At 38.5% G+C, this 15,547-nt stretch overlaps 1 long non-coding RNA gene and 1 other non-coding gene across 3 annotated transcripts in view; both read left to right on the top strand.

Moving 5' to 3' along the window:
• The window catches only part of LOC131506431 (uncharacterized), a 203,183-nt gene that overhangs the window by 30,396 nt on the left and 157,240 nt on the right, over positions 1 to 15,547 (top strand). The window lies entirely within an intron of this gene.
• On the top strand, positions 14,769 to 14,874 carry LOC131508235 (U6 spliceosomal RNA). Its single transcript, XR_009259940.1, has one exon. It is a non-coding gene; the product is annotated as a U6 spliceosomal RNA (small nuclear RNA).

The raw sequence follows: 15,547 nt of genomic DNA, 5'->3' as shown, positions 1-15,547 counted from the left end.
GTTCTTTCTGTATTTATTAATTGGCATTTGACTATTAAAATCTTTCACTTCTCATTCATTCATTCATTCATATTTGCATGTACTTGTGGATTTCTTTTATTCAATTGGTTATAATCAGTTACTATTTATTTTGATGTTTAAATATCCCAGATTAGACTAGAAGGAGTCTCACGCTGGTTCATGTATCCTTTTGACATTTGGTTTCATCATTTATGGAACATTTCCTTATTTTATGGTACAACAAAATATTCCTTCTCTTTCTTCTCTTCCCCAGCCGAAGAATCAGAAATTTCTCCAAGGTACCCTGGTTTCTTTTAGTGGAGAATGGTATTTATAAAGCAAGAGCTGAGTGAAAGATATGCTTATTGCCAGTGGGGTATTTCTGCTTTCAGACTGTCTCAGGACAGAGCTAGGATATATATATAATTAAATTACATATAATTATATTATCTGTCTATATATCTATATCCATATCTATCTATGATCTATCAGTTGAAAACTATGAATTCACATTAATATTTCCATTTCCAGTCCAACATTGCAGAGTCTATTCTAGTTTTCCCTTTTTCCACATTTGTAACTTCCTTCTCCCCCAGCAAAAATCTGACCCAGTTATTCTCAGTGTATATAATTGACTATTTCCTTTCATAATGTACCCAACTCTTATTACAGCCATCATCATTCTCCTTTCCACCCTCCTCATCCTCCATGACTGCTGTAGACAAACTCCTCAATCTGCTAGGTTCCTCAGTACCTTGTAACAGCAAATGATTTTGTCATTCTCTCACATGGAAGACATCCTCACCCAACCCGGTCTCTAATATTCCACACCAGATTGCCACTACCCATTTCCCCTGTCAGATATCTTCCCCAGATTGGGCATGCTCCACTGCTCAGTGCCAGGCTGCCACCAGTGCACCAACTCTCCCAGACACACTCCTTACCCCACTCAAATTCTGGAAGCCCCTGCCGGGTTGCTGTTCCTATAATTGTGAGGATGATAGTTTTTCATATCTTTATCTAATGGTTTGTCTACTAAATTAGGAAGAAAGGAAAGAAGGAATGGAGGGAAGAAAGAAATGGAGGAAAGGTTGGAGGGAAGGATGGAAATGAAGGAAAGAAGCAAAGAAAGGAGGAAAGGAAGGATTTTGTTGTTTTAAATCAAGGAATTTATGGACCCTTCTTTTACACTACACACAAAAATCAACTCAAATGGATTAAAGACTTAAACATAGGACCTTAAGCCATAAAAATATAATGAAAAAAACGTAGGGAAAAGCCTCCCTGCGATTGAGCTTGGCAATGATTTTTTGGACATGACACCAAAAGCTCAGGCAAGCAAAGCATAAATAAACAAGTGGGATTATGTCAAATTAAAAATTATCTGCAAAGCAGAGGAAACTATCACAAAATGAAAAGGCTTTCTATGGCATGGCAACCTATGGGATGGAAGAAAATATTTGAAAACCATATATTTGATAAGGTGTTAATATCTAAAATAAATCAGGAACTCATACAACTCAATAGTAAAACAGACAACCCATTTAAAAATGGACAAAGAATCTGAATAGGTATTTTTCCAAAGAAGGTATACAAAGGGCCAACAGGTATATAAAAAAGTTGTCAACATCACTAATCATCAGAGAAATGCAAACCAAAACTTAATGAGATATCACCTCATACCTGTTAAAATGACTATTATCAAAAAGACAAAAGATAACAAATGTTGGTGAGGATGTAGAGAAAAGGGAACATTTATACACTATTGAGAAGTTTGTAAATTGGAAAACAGTATTCAGCTTCCTCAAAACATTAGAAATAGATCTGCCGGGGTGCTGTGGTGGCTCAGCCAGTTAAGTGTCCAACTCTTGGTTTCAACTCAAGTCATGATCTCACAGTTCATGAGGTCAAGCTCCTCATTGGGCTATACCCCGAGCCTGCTTGGGATTCTCTCTTTCCGCCCCTCCCCTACTCATGCACGCTCTCTCTGTCTCTCTCTCTCTGTATGTGTGTGTATGTCTCTCAAAATAAATAAATAAACATTAAAAAAAGAGAACTATCATATGATCTAGCAGTCTGTCTTCAGGTTATATACCTGAAGGAAATAAAATCAGTACTTTGAAAAGATACCTTTACTCCAATATTCATTATAGCAGCCTTCACAGAAACAGTCTGTCCATTGGCAGATGAATAAACGAATAAGAAATTTGGGTATATACATACAGTGGGATGTTACTCAGCTTTTAAAAAGAAGGCACTGCTGCCATTTGTGACAACATGGATGAAAATGGAGAACATTATGTTGAGTGAAATAAGCCAGGCACAGAAAGAAGAATACTGCATGATCTCGTTTTTTTTTTTAATGTGGAAATCTAAAAAAAAAAAAAATTGTTTGAATACCTAGAAGCAGAGAGCAGAATACTGTTTACCAAGGGCAATAAGGTGGAAGAATGGGGACACGTTGGTCAAACCTGACTGTAGTAACCATTTTACTGTATATGGGTATCAAAACATCATGTCACACACCTTATGTATATACAATCTTTGTGGAAAAAATGAAATAAAAATAAAACTGCCATGTGAAGTAGTAATCCTGCTTTTGAATATTTACGCAAAAGAATCAAAATCAAGCTCTCGAAGAGATATTAGTGCCCCTGTGTTCACTGCAGCACTAATCACAACGGCTGTGGGAACAACTTAAAAATCCATCAGCAGATGAAAGGACAAAGAAACTATGGGATATACATATAGTGGAATACTACTCAGCCTTACAAAGTCAGAAATTCTGCAATATGTGACAGTATTGATGAACTGAGGACGTTATGCTGAGTCGAATAAGCCAGTCACAGAAAGACAGATCCTGAGCGATGTCACTTGTATGAGATACCTAAAATTGCCAAATTCGTAGAATCAGACTGGAATGGTGGTTGCCAGAGGCTGGGCAATGAGGTGGAAACTGGGAGATAACTAAGCAATGGGTATAAAGTTTCAGTTAAGCAAGATGAATACGCTCTAGAGATCAGCTGTACAACATCATGTTTATAGTCAGCAATAATATATTGTACATTTAATAAAATTTTTAAGAGGTAGATCTCATGTTGTTTCCACAGTAAAATTTAAAAATTGAATTTTAAGAGTAAGTCAGTTCTAAGCTTAGTGTCTTGCACAGGCCTGCATGAATTGAAGACAAGTTTACAAATATTTGATGAATAAGAAAAAATTAAAAAATAAACCAAGGGATTTATTTATCACCCCTCCCAGTAGAGATATGACAGAGAAATTGCTCCCCATTTAACTGGCAGTGTGCCTGTATCAAGAAGAAAATGTGGTAAAGGAAAATGCCAATTTGGGATATTTAAAATAGGCCACAAGTCATTCCCTGAAAAGTTTACAGAATGGTTAAAATTTGGCCTTCATGCCCATGTCCTCCTCATTTTGTGTTTTTCTTCTTTTCTCACATATTGTGGGCACCCAGTACTGTCATAGACTCTCGTCACCTCACATCCAGCAAGGATCTGGAACTCCTTCACATACCGTAAACAAACAAAAGACAGTTTCTTCTTTGGTAATCAGTCCCCAGAGACTAGGTGCTAAGTATTCTTCATTTACTTCAGATCCTTTTCTAAACAAATGGCTTCCCTAGGCACTCAGTAATTCAGCCTTGTCGTGCTTGCTTCCTCATTGTGCTTAAAGCCCAGGTCATGACTCAGCTCTTGACCTATTTAATCCCATATCTAATTCCTCCTTGTCTTGACCAGACCATGGGCTTGCTCTAGATAGTTTCCATAACTAGTTCTTGCTTCTCTGTAAACAAGAAGATAGAAAGAAATGGCTTCTCACTTGCTGATTGGAAAACCTGATTGATTGTAGATGAGATGAGAGATGTATGGAAAACCGAATCAACCATAGGGCCATTTGTACTCCTTCTTTCTGACATTGAAGAGGTGGGCAGACTATAGAAGCCGAATGCAAGTAAGACGGTTTGTGTGACAAGGAATCAGAGTTGCAAAAGGCAGCCGAGTTTTTACACAGAGACTAAGGGGAGACCCTAGAGAAGTGTTTTTCAGAAACCTGAGTATATGCGCCTGCCTGCCTTCGCTGATCATTGTGGTGAGCAGACGCTCAGAACTTCTGTCAGACTTTCTTTAGATTTTCCTTCCCTCATGCTTCCTACGTGGTGAGGTGTTTTATTGAATGTCTGGAGTAGCAGCATAGGAAAGTGTCATAAAAACGGAGGAAATTAAACGAAACATGCCCAGTAGGAGCCGAGCACGAAAGCGCCAGCTCCTGTTCTTCATTGCTGTTCTTTCCAGATGTGCAGAATTTTCTTGAAATGGAAGAAAAGAAAAAAAAAAAAGAATGGTTAGTAGTGTCTAAAAATATATAATTGGATTCGATGACTATTGTGCTGGAAAGGTGTTTTTCACAAGAACTTCCTGGAGGGAAAAGTCAGAGGAGAAATTATATTTTGGCTTGCCCAGCGACATTATTTTCCATCTGAGGGTTGTGACTGTTTTATCTGGCCATCATCCGCTTTGCTTCACTGAGTATTAACCCTCGGAACACATATTAAGAACTCGGTTCCAAGGTAGCTGTTCAACATCTCCACCTCCACTTCTAGGTGGCTGGCAATGGGCTACATGTTAAAAAAAAAAAAAAAAAAAAAAAAGAAAGATATATTGCTGTGGAATAAGGGAGAATATTTCCCTTGTGGATAGAGCTTAAGTGGAAATGTGGAAAAGAGTCACTAATGTTTTCAAAAGCTTTTTCTTTGTGTTTGAGTTGCTTGAAATCTTCTTACCTTCCCCACACTTGGTGTGTTGACTGAGGTTTACCTCATGCTGTTGACAGGGTTTGCCGTTCTGAAGGAAAGTCATTTTCCCAGTACCTTTCTCAGTGGTCTTGTTTTATTGCCTTTTGTGGTGAGTGACTGAACTTCACTTGGCCTTTTCCCTCTTTCCAATGCCACTCACACACTGTGCTCCTTATCTGAAAGGGGAAAAAATTGTAAGTTGATCTTTGAAACTGATATTTCATGAAGTTACATATGCCCCTGACAAACTTCCCAGCTCTGTACCCCTCGTATTTTCTCAATTCTGTTGTTTTGCAGCACAAAGTCTGAAATAAAAGAGCATGTAGGGGAGATCTTAGGAATGGGATGGAGGTGTCTGCAGCAAGAAGTCAACTTTGCCATTTTCCCTCTATACAGAACATCCTGTTCATTAACCCATTCGTTTAATATCTTTTGAGATTTACTAGGTTTAAGGTAGGGAATTACACACATTAGGTGATATAAGGATCGATTAGACACAGTCTTTGTCCTCAAAAATTTAGATTCTAGTAGGTGAGGGAAGATACTTTTAGAATAGAAGTAATAAGTACCTGCTAAGCGCTAAAACCAAATAGAGGAAAAGACATATGGGAAGCCTGTAAGAGGAGATTATGGTGTTTATTTTATTTTATGAATCAGTAAATTACTCTATGGGGAAGTCCCATGTGACTTAGGACAGGAAAACATGAATTTTCATGGGTAGAGAGAGGGTGGGAGGAAAAGAATTCAAACGAGGAAGAACGATAAACACAATCCCTGACAAAGTCCTTATGGGGACCGTTGTTTGTTGTTTGTGCCACGTGTTTTTCTCATGCAGGGAAGACTGCAAGAGTTTCCCACACCAGTGATGCTCACTGAAACATTTATGCCTTTTATTTTTCCTCCTTGTTCCAACCCTGACTCCTTGAGAATGCTCTATGGAGTCAAAGAGCATACGAGAGCCTCCACTTGTCCCCCTCAACTTGTCTGCGTCAAGTGAAATGTAAAACCAGTTCATTGACCCTTGAGGCTGGAGAATCACATGCATGACAAGGATGTATACAACTTTAGTCCCCAAATGAATTTTCAGAAATATAGACTCTTAGTACTGGAAAGTCACTGAGGCCTTATGAATGCTTTTACAATGTTTGTTTGTTTACAACTACCCAACCCCTGCCTGAATACCTCTAGTGACATGGAACTCACTATTTCTGAAGAGTCCACACTTCCTTCTGAAAATCCTCACTACTAGAATTTTATTTTCACATGTTAAGTAGAAATGTTATCTTCTGCTGCCTTCTGACTTTTCTATCCAAGAGGACTGCTCCCCATAGCAGTGAGGCAAGGTGAAAATCCTCTTCTGCTACAGTGGCAAACTCTATTCTCCTTATATAAATTGGCTTCAGGTTTCTCTCTATAGGGTGACACACGTACAAAATGCTTCCTACTCTCCAGCTCATTATTTAGAATATTGGATGGATTATTTTCTGTATTTGCTACTAAATTCCAGTAATCTCAAAAATATTTTCTGGAAATAAAACTCTTACCATTTAGAATGAATCATGAGGAAAGAAAAGAATACATTCAATTATCTTGGCCAAAAAAAAATAATGCCTTTATAAACCTTTTCTTTTTTAATGACATGTTCCCTTATGGAAGCCAATAGCTTGGGTTTATAGAGTCTTCATTTCAGAATGTTTACAACATGAGCTGGGAAGATGGCAAAGCAGTAATTGAGGAGGCAAGAGTGGCAGTGGTTATTACGCTTTCAGGAATTGTTTACCACAGGCTGGCTGCAGGAGCCTGGTTTGCGAAGGGAGATAATGTTAGCTAGGACTTGGGGGAAAACCACTGATTGTCAAAAGTACTGTTGACTCTTTTATTAAACACAAAAGTAAACCTAAGCTCAGAGACCAAAATCCAGAATGGTTCCAAGTTTTGCTTTGGCTACAGGAACATGTCTGCATCTCCAAATAAAATTAAAATAAACAGCATTTTTGTTTTTCTCAATGGCTTGACGAGAAAAGCTTGTTTGTTGCCAAATGTTTGGTGAAGGTGAGTCCACACCTATAGTATGTCCAAAATGCTCTGGGTGCTTTTAAGAGTATGCCCCCAGCTGGCTAGTGAAATTCCTTTCTCTAAACTTACAAACAAATTACTGGATACCAAATCTAATGGCCTCTTCGAACCTATTCTCTTTACTTTTATAGGTTTGGACACTCTCTCTTTGAAGATCTAGCCTCTTCTTGAATGTAAACATGCTAAACAGAGCTAGAATAATACAATTCAGAGTTTGAGGATTTATGACACTATTGGATAATGATATTTTTAGAAATCTTTTTATAAAAATTGGTAGATATATGGGGCGCCTGGGTGGCTCAGTCGGTTAAGCGTCCGACTTCGGCTCAGGTCACGATCTCGTGGTCCATGAGTTCGAGCCCCGCGTCGGGCTCTGTGCTGACTGCTCAGAGCCTGGAGCCTGTTTCAGATTCTGTGTCTCCCTCTCTCTCTGACCCTCCCCCGTTCATGCTCTGTCTCTCTCTGTCTCAAAAATAAATAAACGTTAAAAATTGGTAGATATAAAGGCATTATCGCTCATTAGCATTGTAGATTTGTTTGTAATATATATCTCAACAGACCATCAGGACTTTATTTTGTAATATGATGTGAGGTAGGCTCATTATTCTCTACATAATGAAACCATTTCTTCTAATATGATTTAACAAATATTCTATTCTTTATGAATGATTTTTTTAATGCCAGCTCAATTCTATATCAAAGTCTCATATATAAAGCACTGGCTGCATACACTCCTTTTTTTTCTTCTTCTTCTTTTCAAAATTTTAAATTTTAAATTCTAGTTACTTAATATACAGTGCAATATTGGTTTCAGGAGTAGAATTCAAGGATTCATCACTCACTTAAAATACCCAGGGCTCATCATAACAAGTACCCTCCTTTTTTTTAATTATTTTTTTTGTTGAGAGAGAGAGAGAGAGAGACAGAGAGAGAGAGAGAGAGAGAGAGAGAGAGGAAAGGACAGAGGGAGAGGAAGACACAGAATCCAAAGCAGGCTCCAGGCTCTGAGCTGTCAGCACAGAACCCGATGTGGGGCTCAAACTCACAAACTGTGAGATCATGACCTGAGCCTAAGTCAGACACTTAACTGACTGAACCACCCAGGTTCCCCAAGTGCCATCCTTTTAAAAAAAATTATTTTTGAGATAGATAAAGTGTGTGTGGAGGAGGGACAGAGGGGGGGGGGGAGACAGAAGATCCAAAGCAGGCTCTGTACTGTCAGTACACAGCCCACCACAGGGCTTGAACTCATGAACCATGAGACTGTAACCTGAACCAAAGTCTGACGCTTCACTGACAGAGCCATCCCGGCTCCCCAACAAGTGCCCTCCTAATACCCATCACCATCTAGCCCATCCCCCGACCACCTCCCCTCCAACAACCTTGTTTGTTCTTTAAGAGTCTCTTATGGTTTGTTTCCCTGTCTCTTTTTTCTTTTTTTTCCCCCTCCCATAACTTTGACTGCTTTGTTTCTTAAATTCCACTTATGAGTGAAATCATATTGTATTTTCCTTTCTTTGACTGACTTATTTTGCTTAGCATAATGTACCCTAGCTCCCTCCACGTCTTTGCCAATAGCAAAATTTCATTCTTACTCTTGGCTGAGTAATATTCCAGTGTGTGTGTGTGTGTGTGTGTGTGTGTGTGTGTGTATTCCATTATACACACACACACACACACACACATATATATGTGTATATATGATTTATGTGTATATATGATATATATGTATATATCATATATATCACCTCTTCTTTATCCATTCAACAGTCGATGGACATTAGGACTCTTTCCATAGTTTGGCTGTTGTTAATAATGCTGCTCTAAACATTGGGGTCATGTGCCCCTTCAAATCTGTATTTTTGTATCCTTTGTGTAAATGCCAAGTGCAATTGCTAGATCGTAGGATCGTTCTATTTGCAACTTTTTGAGAAACCTCCTTACTGTTTTCCAGAGTGGCTGCACCAGTTTGCATTCCCACCAGCACTACAACATGGTTCCCCTTTCTCCACATTCTCACCAACACCTGTTGTTTCCTGTATTGTTCATTTTAGGCATTCTGACAGGTGTGAGGTGGTATCTTATGGTGGTTTTGATTTGTATTTCCCTATTGATGAGTGATGTTGAGCATCTTTTCGTGTGTCTGTTAGCCTCTGGATGTCTTCTTTGGAAAAAAGTGTCTGTTCATGTCTTCTGTCCATTTCTTAACTGGATTGTTTGTTTATTGGGTGTTGAGTTTGATTAGTTCTTTATAGATTTTGGATGCTAACCCTTTATAAGATATGCTGTTTGCAAATATCTTCTCCCAGTCCATAGGCTGATTTTCATTTTGTTGATTGTTTTCTTTGCTGTGCAAAAGTTTTTATCTTGATGAAATCCCAATAGTTCATATTTGCTTTTACTTCCCTTGCCTTCAGCGACATGTCTAGTAAGAAGCTGCTCTGGCCAAGGTCAAAGAGGTAGTTTCCTGTTTTCTCCTCTAGGATTTTGACGGTTTCCTGTCTCACAGTTAGGTCTTTCATTCATTTTGAATTTATTTTTGTGTATGGTGTAAGGAAGTGTTCTTCTGCATGTTGCTGTCCAGTTTTCCTAACATCACTTGTTGAAGAGACTGTCTTTTTTTTCCATTAGGTATTCTTTCCTGCTTTGTCAAAGATGAGTTGACCATAGAGTTGTGGGTCCATTTCTGGGTTTTCTATTCTGTTCTGTTGATCTATGTGTCCACTTTTTTGTGGCATACCATACTGTCTTGATAACCACAGAGTTGCAGTCTAGCTTGAAATCCAGAATTGTGATGCCTCCAGTTTTGTTGTTCTTTTTCAGAACTCCTTTGACTATTTGGGGTCTTTTGTGGTTCCATACAAACTTTAGGATTCTTTGATCTACCTCTGTGAAGGATGCTGGGTGTATTTTGATAGGAATGGTATTAAATGTGTAGGTTGCTTTGGGTAGTATAGACATTTTAACAATGCTTGTTTTTCTGATCCATGAGCATGGAATGCTTTTCCATTTCTTTGTGTCCTCTTTAATTCTTTTCATAAGTTTTCTATAGTTTTCAGAGTACAGTTCTTTTACATCTGTGGTTAGGTTTATTCCCAGGTGTCTTATGGGTTTTGGTGCAGTTGTAAATGGGGTTGATTCGCTTATTTATTCTTCTGCTGTTTCATTATTGGTGTATAGAAGTGCAACAGATTTATGTACATTGACTGTATATCCTGCAACTTTGCTGAATTAATGTGTTAGTTCTAGCAATTTTTTTTGGCAAAATCTTTTGGATTTCCTAATTGGAATAGCCTGTCATCCACAAATAGTGAAAGTTTGACTTCTTCCTTGCCAATTTGGATGTCTTTTATTTCTTTTTGTTGTCTGATTGTTGAGGCTAGGACTTCCAGTAGTATGTTAAATAGCAATGGTAAGAGTGGACATTCCTGTCTTGTTCCTGACCATAGGAAAAGCTCTCAATTTTCCCCATTGTGGATGATCTCAGCTGTGGGTCTTTCATATATGGCCTTTATGATGTTGAGTTAGGTTCCATCGATGCCCACTTTCTTGAGGGTTTTTATCAAGAAATGATGCGTTTTGTCAAATGTTTTTTCTGCATCTATTGAAAGGATCATGTGGTTCTTATCCTTTCTTTTATTAATGTGATGTAGCATGTTGATTGATTTGTGGATATTGAACCAGCCCTGCACCCAAGGATAAATCCCACTTGATCGTGGTGAATAATTCTTCTAATGTATTGTTGGATCTGGTTTGCTAGTATCTTGTTGAGAATTTTTGCATCCATGTTCATCAGGGAAATTGGCATGTAGTTCTCCTTTTTAGTGGAGTCTTTGGTTTTGGAATCAAGGTAATGCTGGCCTTGTAGAATGAGTTTGGAAGTTTTCCTTCCATTTCTATTTTTTGGAGCAGCTTCAAAAGAATAGGTATTCACTCTTCTTTAAATGTCTGGTAGAATTCCCCTGGGAAGCTGTCTGGCCCTGAACTTTTGTTTATTGGAAGATTTTTGATTACAGATTCAATTTCTTTACTGGTTATGGGCCTGTTCAAATTTTCTGTCTCTTCCTGTTTCAGTTTTGGAAGTTTATATGTTTCTAGAAATTTTTCCATTTCTTCCAGATTTCCCAGTTTGTTGGCATATAATTTTTCATAATATTCTCTTATGATTGTGTTTCTGTTGTGTTGGTTGTGACCTAACCTCTTTTGTTCAGGACTTTGAGTCCATTTTCTTTTCTTCTTGATCATTCTGGCTATGGGTATATCAATTTTATTAATTATTTCAAAGAAATATCTCTTGGTTTCATTGGTATGTTCTACTGTTTTGCTGTTGTTGTTTCTCTATCATTTATTTCTGCTCTAGTCCTTATTATTTTCCTTCTTCTTCTGGCTTTAGGCTTTATTTGCTGTTCCTTTTCTGTCTCATTTAGGTTTAATGTTAGGTTGTATATTTGAGACTTTTCTTGCTTCTTCAGTTAGGACTGTATTGCAATATATTTCCCTCTTAGGACTGCCTTTACTGAATCCCAAAAGGTTTAGACTGTCATGTTTTCATTTTCAATTGCTTCCATGTACTTTTTAATTTCTTTTTTAATTTCCTGGTTAACCCATTCATTCTTTTGTAGGATGTTATTCAACCTCCATGTATTTGTGGTCTTTCCAAATTTTTTCTTGTGGCTCAGTTCAAGTCTCATAAGCTTGTGGTCTGAACAAATATATGGAATTATCTCATTCTTTTTGTACTTGCTGAGAGCTGATTTGTTACCTCATATGTGATCTGTTTTGGAGAATGTTCCTTGTGCACTTGAAAAGAATGTGTATTCTGTTGCTCTAAGATGAAGCGTTTTGAATATATCTGTTATGTCCATCTTGTTCAGTGTGTCGTTCAAAGCTATTGTTTGCCTTGTTGATTTTCTGCTTAGATGATCTGCGCATTGCTGTAAATGGGGTGTGAAAGTACCCTATGATTATTTTATTATTATCAATGGGTGGGTTTCTTTATGTTTGTTATTAGTTGATATATATATTTGGGTTCTTTCAAGTTGGGGACATAAATATTTAAAATTGTTACATCTTGATGGGTAGACCCCTTAATTATGATATAATGTTCTTCATTTCTTACAGTCTTTGTTTTAAAAATCTAGTTTTTCTGATATAAGTATGGCTATTTTGGCTTTCTTTTGATGTCCATTAACATGATAAATGAATCTCTGTTCCCTCACTTTCAATCTGCAGGTGTCTTTAGGTCTTAAAATGAGTTTCTTGTAGGCAACATATAGATGGTTCTTAGTTTTTAAACATTCTATTACCCTATGTCTTTTGATTGGGGCATTTAGTCCATTTACATTCACAGTAATTATTGAAAGATATAAATTTACTGCCCCTGTATTACCTAAAAAAGCTGTTGTTTCTGATGATGTTCTCTGTTACTTTCTAGCCTTTGTTGCTTTTGGTCTTTTTTCACCACTCAAATAATCCCCTTTAATATTTCTTGTAGTGCTCATTTAGTGGTCATGAACTCCTTTAATTTTTGTTTTAGAAAATCTTTCTCTCTCCTTATATTCTGAATGATAGCTTTGCTGGAATGAGTGTTCTTGGCTACAGATTTTTTTCCTTTTAGCACTTTGAATATATGATGCCACTCCCCTCTGCCTTTCAGAATTTCTGCTGAAATATCAGTTGATAGCCTTATGGGGTTTCCCTATAACTGTTTTCTTTTTCTTGCTGCTTTTTTTCCTTAAGTTTATTTATCTTTGAGGAGAGAGAGAGAGGGAGGGAGGGAGAATGAATGAGAATGAGCTGGGGAGGGGCAGAGACAGAGGGAGAAAGGGAGAATCCCAACACGCTCCACATGGCCAGCACAGAGCCCAATGCAGGGCTCAAACCCACAAATGTGAGATCATGACCTGAGCTGAAATCAAGAGCTGGATGCAGAACTAACTGGGCCATTCAGGTGCCCTTTCTTGTTACTTTTAAAATTCTCTCCTTATCACTACTTTTATCCATTTTAATTACTGTGTGTCTTGGTGTGGACCTCCTTGGGTTGTTTGTGTTAGGGGCTCTCTGTGCCTCCTAGACCTGAATTTCTGTTTCCTTCCCCAGATTCAGGAAGTTCTCAGTTATTATTTCTTCAAATAAGTTTTCATTTCCCCCTTTTCTCTCAATCTTCTCCTTCTGGGATCTCTGTAATGTGACTATTATTATTCTTAATGGAGTCACTGAGTTCCCTGTGTCTATTCTCATTTTGTGTATTGTTTTTCTCCCACCTGCTCAGCTGTTTACTTTTCATTACTGTCTTCTCCAGGTCACTGATTTGTTCTTCTGCTTCCTCTAGTTTGCTATTTATTCTGTCTAGTCTATTTTTTATTTCAATCGTTTTTCATCTCGTTCGTGTTCTTCATTTCTGATTGGTTCTTTTTTTATCTCTTTGGTAAGGGTCTCACTGCAACCACTCTCTTCTCAAGTCAAATGAGTAGCTTTATGATCATTAGTTTTAAAAAAAAGGAGGTTAGAGTGAAAGAGAGCAAAAGCATAAGAGACTCTTAAAAACTGAGAACAAACTGAGGGTTGATGGGGGGTGGGAGGGAGGGGAGGGTGGGTAATGGGTATTAAGGAGAGCACCTTTTGGGATGAGCACTGGGTGTTGTATGGAAACCAATTTGACAATAAACTTCATATATTGAAAAAAAAATTCTCTATTGGATATATTACTTGTCTCTGTTTTGCTTAGGTCTCTTGCTGTAATTTTGTCCTGTTCTTTCATCTGGGACACATTCCTCTGTCTCCTCGCTGTGTCTAGCTAGCTCTCTGTTAGGAAAGTCAACCATGTCTCCTGTTTTTGAAATAATGGGGTACACACTTTTAACAAGGTGGTACTGTTCGTCTGCCCAAGAGGAGGCAGAGGCCACTCCACAAAGTGTGAGAGGGTAAGGCATGTGGTTTTGAAAAGGTATGCATGTCCTCCAGCAGGAGGTGACCAGCCACTATCATCACCAAGGAGACCAAGCACTGCAAGTGCACAGTTGGAGGATGCAGTGTTGGTAAGGTTCATGCCAGTCTTCTGGGGAAAGGGACCTGCATTGCTGGGGCTGAGACAGGTCAGACTGGAGGGTGCAGAGTGCAGCATAAGCAAGTGAAGTACTGAATGCCTGAACTACACTGGATCCCACAGATGGTCAGATGTTTATGTTGGAGACAGGGGAGGGTATTGGCACTTGCCATCTCCTTTGTTTTTGGAAGAGTTTCCCAGGGATCTGTGTCCTGGTGGGACATGCTCTGTGATTAGTATATAACTCTCCCTCCAGTATGCTCCAGGCATCTTTCAAACTGCTGCCTTTATGCTGTGGGCTGATTTTTGTGCTGTCTTTTTGGAGATGGGGATTCCATTTCCTATCACCCTCCCAGCTGTCCCAGGGCCAAGTCCACTGATTTTTAAAGTTCCAGGCTATAAGTTCCGTTGGTTATAAGAACTTACAAAATTCAGCCCCTCTGTTTTTCAAAGCCAAATGTTATGGGATTTGTCTTCTCTATGTAGGCTTCCTGGCATGATAGGCTGTTTCTCTCACCTCCCTTGGCCTCTGGGTCTCTCCTTCCAATAGACAGACTCGCAGGTCCATTTAGCTTCCCCCACCTCCACCCTTTCTACCCTCTGTGATATGATTTCTTTTCTATATTTAATTGTTGGAGTTGGTTCTGCCAGTCTTTGGGTTTTTTTTTTCCCCTTGGGTCATTTATACTGATATGAATGTTATCTAGTTGTATCCATGGGAGGATATGACCTTAGGGTCCTCCCATTCCACCATCTTTCTCCAGAAGTTCACAACATTCTACAATTTGAGATCACTAGTAAGCACATCCAGTCTTCAAGAAATTTAAATAGGCCAGCAATTTAAAAAGTTAGCTTATAAAATTGAAACAATGCAGAGAGGATTAATGTGGCCCCTGACAAGGATGACACGGAAATTGGTGAAGCATTAAGAAAAAAGTTTAATATAGTACTAAGAATTTAAAAAATCTAAGACATTTCTTATTTTTAGTAAACTTCATATAATTTTTCTGAATATGCAAAGATGACATGACTGGGAACTAACCCATTTTATGTAACCTTGGATTTCATTTTCCAGAGTCACATATTTTTGTTTTTGATGGAGGGGAATTGGAGCAATCAGCTCCTCACATAACCCCTAATGGTTTCTACCCACTGATATTCATACCTTCATGTAATCTCTTTCATTGAGTCTGGGTAGGATATGACTTGCTTCTAATGAATAAAATATGGCAAAGGTGATGGATATCACTTCCACAGTTATGTTGTATTATATGAGACTCTGTCTTTGCAGACTGGACTGAAGTCCATCTTTGTGGGCTTGATGAATTAATGACTATTTAGGAGAAGCCACATGGCAAGGAACTGTAAGCAACATCTAGGGCTTGAGGGTACCCTTCACCTGACAACCAGTGAAAAGCCAAGGAATGCCATCCAGTCATAGAGCCTCAAGAAAATTATGCCAATAATCTGAATGACCCTGGAAGCAAATCTTCCCCAGCCAAGCCTCCAGATGACAATAAAGCCCAGCCAAGTCCTTGGACCTCTGAGCAGGGGACTCATATAATCTCTGCCCAGACTTCTGACCCACAGAAACAGATAATGAATGTGTGCTC

Source organism: Neofelis nebulosa, chromosome 3 (assembly GCF_028018385.1).
Source record: "Neofelis nebulosa isolate mNeoNeb1 chromosome 3, mNeoNeb1.pri, whole genome shotgun sequence".
In the NCBI taxonomy this organism is placed as follows: Eukaryota; Metazoa; Chordata; class Mammalia; order Carnivora; family Felidae; genus Neofelis; species Neofelis nebulosa.
The sequence above is the reverse complement of the archived record's forward strand: the minus strand, read 5'-3'. Positions and strand labels throughout refer to the sequence as shown.